The following is a 12,291-nucleotide window of genomic DNA, read 5'->3' on the forward strand; positions in this document are numbered from 1 at the left end:
TTTTCCTCTAGTATTAGATGCTCACTTTGTGTACTTGGTCCCTTTGAGATAATATGCTATTTGGATTCCTTGATCTAGATTCTTGTTATGACTTTTAAATTGTTATCTGTATGGGACTTTAGATTATCTCCTCATCATAGTAGGAGTGGGTCATTTAGGCTCCATGAGGCAGGGTGGTAGTGATTCTTATACCATTGAGATCCAACAGCTAGATGATGATGTTGGATGTACCTTGTGCAGTTGTTCTATTCCTCTCATCTAGTGATTGTGTTGTATTGTCATATTAATTATGGTATTTTTTACTATGGCTATTTTAGATCTTATAGGAGGTTGTATCATATCATGATATATATATTCTTTTAGAATTTCATGTCCTTCAACATTTGTAGAGGATGAGTATGTATTCTGGTTATTTCATGTGGCATCTTATGTACTTATGTATTCTTTCATGTGATTTTGTATATGTGGTTATTCTATGACATGGACTTTGTTTATTTAGCAAACTTAATCTTAATAAAACTTTGTGTGTGACAACATTATGGAACCCTTGAGAGATGTAACTACTATTGTATTGCTTATGTATGTATGTGAGTTATTGCTTCCACTTTGTTATCTCTTGATTATTTTAATCTATCAAAAAGAAATTGTTTAGCAAACTTAGTGACACTATAGGTTATTTTTTATTGGGTTCCCTAATGGGGTTTTACATATAGAGTTATAATAAGTATCCCATCACCTTCAATTTTATAGTAGACACATTGAAAAAATTTAGATCTCATAAAACCCAAAGAAAAAAGACATGTATCATACAATTTTTGATACCAGATTCTAGGTGACTATTTGAAACCATAAAGAGACTTCTTTAGCTTACATACCAAATGCTCTTTACCTTTTTTTTCAAAGTAATCTAGTTGGGACATGTATATTTCTTCTTCAAGATCACAATGAAGAAACATCATCATCACCTCCATCTACTCAATTTCAAAGGCATGTATCACAACAAGAGACAACATAAATCTAATGGATGCTAGCTTGACTAGAGGAGAAAATATTTCTCCATAGTCACTCCCTTCTTTTTGAGAATACCTCCTCGCAACCAATCTTGCCTTGTACTTATCAATCCTCCCATCTAAGCCATGCTTCTTCTTAAATACCCACATACAACCCACAAGCTTTCTACCTTTAGGTAAGTGTATGCGATCCTAGGCTCTATTCTTCTCCAAGGACTTCATTTCATCATTCATTTCTTTTAACTAGGAATATGAATTTTGCATAGTAATTATTTCTTTTACAGACCTAGGATCATCAACATTCGTAAGAAAAACATAGGCACAATTAACATTCAACATAAAATAATTAAACATCTCTGGTGAGTATCTATACCTATCAGGTTTCCACCTTTCTCAAGTAGATCTACTCACTTTCTGTGGTGAAGATTCCTGAGGGTTGACATGGGGTTCCTGATCATGTTCTTCTTCACTTGTGTGACTATTCAAGTTCTCCTCATCCTCATTCTTAGGCAATTTTGGATCCTCATTCTTAGGTTCATTTAGAGTCTAAAATACATCCCTTCAGGAAACTAAAGGGATTTTAATTGCTTCCTTTTTCTTTTCAGTCTTCTTCGGCTATTCTAGTGAGATGGATCTCATCTCATGAAAGATAACTACCTTGGCTTATCTTTTGAGTATGTTTTAATTAGTTTCCATGAGCTCATTTTCCATTTTATTTTTCTATCTATTAACATTCATAAATGTTGTATTTGTTAACAATAGTATTGCAATTTAAAGCATTAATATTGTTCATATAACATGCTAACAGCCATAAGTTTTATTAAAATCTCTTGTCTTTTCCAAGCCCATTTATCAATAAAACATAAGATGAATTTACTTAACCAACAATCACTCTACTTTCATTTCACATGTTCATAATGAGGGATATAAGGCAGGAACACACAAAATTCTTCTTATGACAAAATCAATTGATGAAGGTACACTCTAATACCACTTGATGAAGGGCCACACCACCCTTACCCACTCACAATCAAGAATGCAACAATATGGAGACCAAGAGAAATTTGAAAAAAAATGCTTCACAAGAAATTTTATTATACTTGAAAATCCTTACAACACCCACAAGATGATATGATATATATGACTTCTTCAAAAAGAAGTTTACAAATTCTTCAACATAAGAGAAATCCCAAATAAGAGTCTTCACACCAAGAGCTTCACCAAGAAATTCTACTTGAAGAGGTACACCTTTAGAGTTTTCAAACCCTTGAAGTCTTCATGCCTTCTAGCTTCTATCTCTCCAGCTTGATTAGAAATGCTCATATGCCTTGCTTAAATAGGCACTTACCACCCAATGCATGACTTATCCACAACCTTCTAGAATTCCTCCTACACAATATCCACAACCTTCTACAACTTCCATAACCTTCTACAATATCCACAACTTTCTATAATATTCATAACTTTCTAGAATTCTACCCACACACCTCGATAAATGGAATGACAACCATTTTTTTATTATTATTTCTCCTCTAATTTTCATCACTTTCTCTCTCCTCCAGATTTTTTTTTTCATTTAAAAATAATAATAATAATAAAATTTTTCCCATGCAAGATGCTCTTGCATCAGACTCCCTCGGTAGATAGAAAAGTGTGTCCCACACTTTGACGCCAAAAAGAAAGATCTACAACCATCTTCATCTTCACCAAAGGCTTCCACCTCAACGAGGACAAGAAAACCAATGTGCAAATCTTTCACATCTGCATCCATATGTCAAACACCAGAATCTCAACCATCTAATCAACATGCTCATTCCTAGGAACAAATTGAACATAATGCTTCATCAAAAAACTCTCATCCACATCAACAACTAGTGAATTCACACCCATAGCAACAAACCCCACATTAATAGCCACATGTAGATCTCCATCGACACATGCTAAACTCTCAACACCAGCAACCTCATTGCTCACAACAAGATGCTCTGCAAGATACAAGTCACCACCAACAACTGGATCATCCACGACCGAGTGCTCCACAATCTCCATGTTAGACTCAACCAATTGATCATGAAAACCAACCTCTGTCCCATCATCAACAACATTAGGAATATCTTTAGTAACAACCTCTAGTTGCTCTGTAGGTTCTGCACTAGGCTCCACAAACTGATCAGCAAAACCATCCTCTTCCACCTTGACCTTCTTAGCTTGATCAGTCAATCTAGCATCCAACCAAGAAATCATCTTAGAAAAATTCCTCTCCACTATATCATGGATTTTGGAAATCATCTTAGGGTCCAATCCTCTTGGAGCCATCTCCCAAGATCTTCGTAAACCCTCTGCAACAAATCATTCCCATGCTCCTTGTGACAACTTTGAATTTCTTGCAAGTCAGATCACAACCTACCACCTCGCATGAACAATCAGGAACCACATCACAAGTCTAGGACAACGGATCTGCAATCCACAAGCTCTCTACAATCATGCCTCAACAAGTTCAGTCGTCCATCTCTGCTTCCATCGACCAATCTGCATGTCCTCCCAAGGTCCTGGAGCAAACTACCTCAGCGTTGACGATTTTTTTACACACTCCCACTCTAATAAATTTCACCCAACCAAGGTCCTGGTACAAATTGCCTCACACTTTGGCGATCTGCTTGTACACTTAGAAACTCTTTCTCTGATACCACTTGATGAAGGTATGCTCTGATACCACTTGATGAAGGGCCACACCACCCTTACCCACTCACAATCAATAATGCAACAATATGGAGACCAAGAGAAATTTTTTAAAAAATGTTTCACAAGCAATTTTATTATACTTGAAAATCTTTACAACATCCAGAAGATGCTATGATAGATATGACTTCTTCAAAAAGAAGTTTACAAATTCTTCAACATAAGAGAATTCCCAAATAAGAGTCTTCACACCAAGAGCTTCACTAAGAACTTCTACTTGAAGAGCTACACCTTTAGAGTTTTCACACCCTTGAAGTCTTCATGCCTTCTAGCTTCTACTTCTCAAGCTTGATTAGAAATGTTCATATGCCTTGCTTAAATAGGCACTTACCACCCAATGGATGACTTATCGACAACCTTCTAGAATTCCTCCTACACAATATCCACAACCTTCTACAACTTCCATAACCTTCTACAATATCCACAACTTTCTACAATATTCATAACTTTCTAGAATTCTACCCACACACCTCGATAAATGGAATGACAACCATTTATTTTTTTAAATTTTTTCTATTATGCCACCTATGCACCTCGAAAATAAAAATCCTCTTTTCCTTTCTTTTCTCCCTTTTCCCTTTTTTTATTTTTTTATTATTTCTCTTCTAATTTTCATCACTTTCTCTCTCCTCTAGATTTTCTTTTTTTCAATTTGTTTTTTTTTTTTTAAATAATAATTTTCCCATGCAAGATGCTCCTGCATCATCAATGGACAACATAGAGAATATAAATAGAAAAATAAGTTATGTGGTTTGTGCAATCTACTTAGAAAATCTAATCATCCCCTTTTGAGGAGCTAATCTCCTCTACCTCAACCACACTCTCATCTTGGTGTCCCTACAACCACTCAAACACTCGAACAAGAGATGAGTCAATATCTACATAATCATAATCGATAATTCATTTCTAACTAATAAGATAATAAACATTTTCGAAAGTCAGCATGACAAAATTTGGTTCTAGCTTTTCAATATGAAAAATTAAAAAATGTACAAGATTTTGGAATTATATTATAGAGATCCTAATAGGTTGAAAATGAGAAAATACAAGAGTTTCATTGCAATTCATCTCCAATTCAATGGAGACACAAGGATGCAACTTCACTTTGATCTTGTTAGACGAATGTGGAGCACATAAATGAAGAAGAAGTAATGAAATGGGTGAAACTTTCCCTGGGTGTCCAAAATAGAAACCAACCATTAACAAAGCAGTACAATTGTTGAAAGGGATGTTGGAGCTTCCTGAAGTTGTAGCAAGTGAGAGCTCTAAAGACCTCAAACACATTACTTCAGAACAAGATACATTTATAAGGGAGATAAGGATGACTTCAACTACGATGAATAAGAATATAACTCAGAGATAAGTAGAGAACATTTCCTTCTCTGAGCATCAACAAAATGGCCTTTTGGGCCCAATTTGATACCTTCAGGGAAGTAGATCTAGGTTACAATTCTTATAGATGAAACAATTTTCTCTGGTGTAGATAGGCATTTTGAAGTCTAATCAAGGTTTCCTCCCACTATATATATATATATCCTTCTAATAATGAGATTCAATATTAAATTACATTAGTCCATATTCTTAAACAAACAATTAAGGAATAATCAAATATTTTGATTATAAGTCAATTGTGATATTTTCCATTTAGTAATACATTTAATAAATAAATTGACTCAAATATTGTATCATGAAATATATTTAATAATTAAATATATCACAAATTCATAAACAATTGATTAAAGAAACTATATTTAACCTATAATCAAGCTCAAAAAATTAATAAATAAACTATATAATAAGAGTCATTGGGTCACATAAATACAAATAAATACTCAGCGAGAGACATTTTAGACGTATATGATATTGAAAGGATGATTACTATGAATATAGGAAATCAACCCAGTTAGCACCCATGTCAGCAAGAAGGAAGAGTAAATAGATTACCGAGGACATGTAAAAGGAGTATAAATAAGTAAATAAGAAATATGGCAAGTGGTCAAACAAGCTATTGACAAAAATAGTACACATTTATTAAATTCCTTATCAAGCTCATCTTGGAAGAACTCCATCATCGATAACGAGATAATACATTTGAAAAATCTAGATTAAATATATATAGTGAAGATCAAATATAGATATAATATTATAAATTTGAAATAGATATTTATTTGATCTATATTATATTTGGATAGTCTAATATTATTATGTGGAACTATTATTAAAAAATAGAACTATTTTTCATTATTAATATTATTAGGATTATGATTAAAAGAATACATAAGAGGTTTGTCTAAGTTCAAGCAATTAGATCTTTGTCTCAAGATAGGTAGGGGTCACTGATGTGGACTTGGACCATTAAACTTTGAGGGAATCCTTTGCACATTTGGCATCAAGGCAACTTGGATAACATCTATATCTTTCAATCTTAAATTCAAATAATATCATCATTTGGTAACTAAAATGACTATTATTAATATTACAATTCAATTAAGTATCATCTATACTAATAGACAAGAATTGGAAACATTACAATCTATTTCTTTTAGACATAACTATTAGATATTATGTTTCTTATCAAGGAGTTCTATTTTCTGTTTCTCATTTTTGGCAACATAAGATTAAATTTAAAGACTTGATCCTATTGAGGGTCACTTGGTCTAACATGAAGAGATGAATAGGAAGCAATTAAACTTGTCTGCAGTTGTGTTAAATCAAAGAATGAAAGTCTTCATTAAAACTGATTTAATTTAGTAAATCAAATTTATATCAAGCTGTGCACTTTGTATTAAATGTCCACCTTCTAAAAATGTTGATACTGATGTGTGATTTTGGTAGTTATGATGACTAAAAACTTTAATCAATTATGGAGGTGTTTGATCCTTGTGCAAGTTCCAAGATCATGGTAATATAGCTAGTCATGATAAAACCACTTATGTCTTTGTGATTACTGGGAATGTTTCCAAGGTCACCCATTTTTATATGTGACATTAGGGTCAGGAAGAAATTCTTGCGGTGGATTGTCTAGAATGACTATGTAGGGAAAGTAAGTGAATCTAGGAGTTTTCTATTTGTTTTATTGTGAGTTCACCAATTCCTCTGATGCCAATTTTATAGATAATAGATAACAATTTTAGAGTGAGAGTTTGGTGGTACAAGTGCATTTTATGTTGTCTCGGCTACTATGAGGATTGCCTAGTTGTTGCTCTTCAATTTCATACAAATCAATTACTTAATAGTGGAAACAAGCTATGATATTGTTGTGATTAGAAGTCCTACCACTAGAAGCCACACATTTTGTAACAATGAAAGAAAATTAAAGAGCATGTGAAGGATTTGATATCATTGAAAACTATGGAGGAGAAGGTAAAAATCTAGTTCCTACAAACTCTGTCCATTTTTTCCATCAGCATCACTGGTAGGAGGACACAAATTTTGCAAAATGTTGAGGTAAATTCACTTTCTATGATCTAAGGGTGTTTTATATAATAAAATATGCCTAAAAAAAAAAAAAAAATGTTTGCAGCTAAGATAGATATCCAAATCAAATTGTATTTCCTTGAAGAATTCTTTGTTGGCCCTAAAAGCCTAATATTTTCATTTCTGCTCTTCATTTACTATGAGTTGATACACGCAATAGTTGTCTGGAAAATGGTTTTGGGTCATCTTATTAAAACAAAATTGTGAACTAAAATGGGGCTAAGAAAGCCAAAGTTGATCAACTTGGAGCCTCAGTAAATGTGCTTAGTTTTTCCCATTTTTTTTGACAAATCAAAGATGGATATTGAAAATTTCTAGTGCACTTTGAATCTCAGTAGAATGATCTCAATAGTAAATAGACAAGAAGACACGCTTAAGATTTAAGCTTATAAATTCTAATATTTTCAACAAAATTGTAAACAATGTGCTTCATTATCTATTGCACAAAAATTATATCAAGAAGAATAATCCTAGACTCTCAAATCCACAAGCATTTAATTAAAATATGGATATCACAAAGCTGTTCCAAATGGTCAAATATATCACATGATCAATGACTTGTTTAGTCCTCAGTTCAACTAGTTCAACTAGCTTTGTACTTAATCTTATTCGATAAGCACACTATGACACATGATGACTTATAACACACATCATTTTCTTTTTTATTTAAAAAATTCTATATAATAATTTATAGGTTATTGTCATTAGTCCCAATGTACAAGAAAATTAATCACTCCATAGTAGTTGGGTTAAAAATATTAACTATAAAAGTTTTTCATAAATACATTAAAATTCATTAACATTTCTTAAATGCATGAAACTCATTAACTTATCATTTCATAAATACATGAAACTCATTAACTTATCAAAAGATTTAAAGAGAGATCTATATAATCATCTAACTCCTATACAAACTAGGAATTATAGAGACTGAACTACATGGTATATGACTATTGTAGAGACAAGCTGAGGTACTTAGTTCCCTCACTAAAGTGTTTGGATGACATATGAATTGTCTTAGCACATTATGCTAGAAATGACACTTTGCCTATTATTACTTGTATGGGGGATATGTATGATAAGAATAGATAATGTAATTTATACATTTTATGCAATATGGAGGATATCCCAAATTTTCCATTAGAAATTGGCCAAGGGTATAAGACTGTAGATGCTGAAGATTGATTTTCTTCTATATACTTGGAGGAATCATTATTTAAGCCATAGAAAAGGAATCATAAACTAAGAGATCAATATCTCTTTTCTCAACAATAACAAGAGTTTCAAAGTAAAAAGTTAAAATATTCCATACTAGTACTTTCCCCAAGAATGAGATGCAATGGTATATACATTTATAATATATTGGAGACTATAAATTAAGGAATTTGAAATTGGACCTAACAGTGAACCCAAGTATGGTGATTTATTTTGTGATAAAGTTAAAATTTGTATTGAGATCATGTAACATGATATATGAGCTAAGATGATAGTTTAGGTTTAGGATTAAGTTTGAAGAACCCATTTTTTGGTATGAAATTTTTGAAAATGGGTTTGGGTTGGTTAGTTTAGAAACATGCATTGTGTGTGTGTGTGTGTGTGTGTGTGTGTACGCACATACAAGTTAAGACTAGAATGTCTTATAGTATCATAAAGAAAACAAGAAAAATTTAAGTCATTGATCATGCCATCAATGTTTCAAAATACATTTAAATAAATCCAACCAAAGGCTTTAAGGGATAAAATTATTAAAAGAAATTGTGTTCCACTTAATCAATGACTAGAATCATGTTTCAAAGATTTGATTTCAAGTAAATTATGGCTTTGGGCACTTAAAGGCACCTTGCGAACCATCTATATAGCATGTTCAAATTTAAATCAATGAAAAATGCAAGAGACAATGACAAGGCTAAAGAGGAATGAATACATAGGAAATGAATACAATTGATCTCAACAAGTTGAGAAGACTTTACAAACATATTTAACATGCAAAGTCATAGCATTCAAATAATGGATCATTTTCTTCACATAATAGTTGAAAGATAATTATGTTATCTTCCAATTGTTATACATTTCTCTAGAATGTATAATGAAAAGAAATGATAAATAGATGACCCATATATAAAATAGGGGCTTTTAGAACTACTTCTATGAGTTTCCTAGGCTATTGATTGGAATAATTAGTGATCTTCTCACAATGTGATTCATTTACCTTGCAAAGTTGTCTATTTTTCATTTTAGTAAATGTATATAACATATTTGTAATTTGAATATATGTTGAAGAGTGGTTCTCACCCTTTTTCTTAGACAAGTTCATCCTTGGTTCTCATAAACTTGCCTAGGTTTGCATGGGTCCAAACTAGCATGGTCTAGTTCAAACTACCCCCTATGGTTCATCCCTTGTCCAAACCCATAGTTGTATTGGACCCTATCCAAACATGCAAGTGGACCAAACTAGAACTACACACCAATTCATGTCACAACTAGTCTAGTGGCCTACAGGTTGAGCAAACTAGACATCCTAGTATATAAGTTAAATATTCAATGCAATTTTCACTTTTTAAATTAGAAGGAAATATTTAATTAATACAAAATATTTCACATTATAGAATCAGTTTTTAAGGAGTTTGACATGAATGGTTGTCAACAGAGCATCCTTTATGAAATTCTACAAAGTTTGTTGTGTTCCAGATTTAATGTTAGCCCCAACTAATAATGTTGTTAATGTATGTGAAAGAATCATATCATTTTTTATGTTGGCATTGATGTCAAGCCTTAGTTAGTGATACATTATGCTAAATCAGTATTGTGTCATATCATTTGATTGATGAAGAAGATTTGACAAAAGTATAATGAAGTAAGTCATGATAAGTATATGGTATTCAATGGGCACTTGAATGAGTTAGATTCTAATGGTATACTATTGGTTTGATTGTTTTACATGATTTGATTTAGTGTTGAGATCATGTATAAGCAAGTCATGAAGTCTTGAAAAGAGAAGCCAATTTGGTCAATGAAAGAATAATTCTAGTATTAACTAAGCTACTATAGTTTTACCTGAGCATAAGGAAAAAAAAACAAAGGAAGTGCAGTATTAACTGAGAAAACATAGTGTGCACCAAGCCTAATATTGACCAAGCAAAGAGTAATGGTAAATTGTTGGTCATTTGACCTTCCTACCAAAATCACCACATTTTAATTTAAAAGAGAAATGGCCACTCCCCATTTAATATTCAACATGAAAATGTAATATCATAAGGTCAAGAGTCGAAGAAAAGAGGCCTATGATGTTATGGTGGTCGTAAGATCAAGAAGCCAAGAAGTAAAGGTAAGATGCTATGAAAGGGGTCGACCATAAGATCGTAATGTCAAATGATGTCAAAGGTCACTGTAGAAATGGTAAAGTGAAGCTTGGGTCTTCCCATATTACTATATGGTGTAGCATCATGGGGAAAATTTTTAAAGGTTTCGATGTTACACCAGACTCATAAGATCGGGGAGTCATAAGATTGGGGAATCAAAGCATTAGGAGAAGAGAGAGAAAGACAAGATTCTATGTTGATTGAGTGGTTGAAGGTATTAAAGGGTTGAGCTCTGATGTTACAACAAAAGCTTTAACTATAGCATCATGAAGGAGAAATGTTAGTGATACGATGATGCACTAGAACAACCAAAGAGGATATCGTAAGATCATAGAGGCCTAGGATGGTAAGGAAAAAGGTGAAGATGTAAGATCTTATGAAGTTGCTAGATTTTGTAAGGTTGTAAAGGGAATTTTGATTAGTTCTAATCTTATGCGTGAAGAACATGTGGGGTCAGCTATTCTGAAGGGTGCCAGTTTCTACCTCCTACCATTTGATGCAAGCAGATCCATGGTTGTCACTTTTTTGCTATATGAAGTTGCATGACCTTTATTTCATGCAACATAGCACCTATCATAATATACAGGCAATTGTCAAAGTATGTTAGCATTGTGTTGGTTTCTCATTCACTACAATATGGTTGTGCAAGGTGTGTGGGCTAGTTCCTTCCCGTAATTTCTCCATTGTTAGATCTTTCATCATCTAGGGCGGTAGCCTTGTCGCTATACAGAGTTGCATGCCCATTACTTCATGCAACCTAGAGACATTGTGCCATGTGTTTGTGTGGGTCTAAATTTCTTTGGTGAATTAGATTGAGATGGTGTATGGTAGAATCTTCATTAGCCAAGCCTTTGATGAGTCTAGGTCATGGGCCACATGTTCTTAGTTTATACCTTCCATCGTCCAATGCAAATAGATCAATGATGGTTCCTTTTTCACTATAGGAAGTTTCCCAATATTTATTCATAGCATCAAAGCGACAAGTTGATTTGTGGTAGTTAGGTCCATTTAGGTTAGCAAGGGGTCATGTTTCTATTGGTTGGTGCAATGATAGGTTGGGTGTACCTCTAAAGCCATCAGATGGAGGAAGATCAACATCTCTCGCTTTGTCACTATGGGAAAATGATCAACCTTTAGCTGTAGTGATATAGTGAGGTCTTGCCATGTGTCCTAGTGGGCCTAGAAAGGTAGTCACAATTAAGGCTAATTGTTATGTGACATTGTGGTGAAGTTGGAGGTTGGCACGGTTAGTAGGTTTTGTGGTCAAACACATGAAGACCTCATGAGTTGGCAAAAAAAAAAGAATATTGGTCCATGTGGCACTTTTTGGTTGCAAAACTCAATTGACCTGCTGACCTTGCTAACTCATGAGCCAGAAATAGGGGAAGAATTGTTTTCTTAGATGATATAATCTTCATGATTGATTCCAACTACTTTCCAATGAATGCTACGCTCAGTGAATGAAGGAAAACACTCCACCACCTTTAGTTTTATCCATCTACTTGGTCAGAGTAATTTAATGGCACCATTTTGTCTTCTCAAGGCTCTATTTGGTAAAATGTTAGATTTCTTTGTATTTGAATCTATGCCAAGATCAAATTTTCTCCAAATTTTCATGATTGTTCTCTGCAATCTTAAATGGTAGTGGTTGAGTTTGGTTTAGGGCAAAAAATATCTCAGTTATGCTTGAGCTATAAAGGTAGGTT

Source organism: Cupressus sempervirens, chromosome 2, assembly GCF_028749045.1.
Source record: "Cupressus sempervirens isolate cs-2001-9-10 chromosome 2, ASM2874904v1, whole genome shotgun sequence".
Taxonomy (NCBI): Eukaryota; Viridiplantae; Streptophyta; class Pinopsida; order Cupressales; family Cupressaceae; genus Cupressus; species Cupressus sempervirens.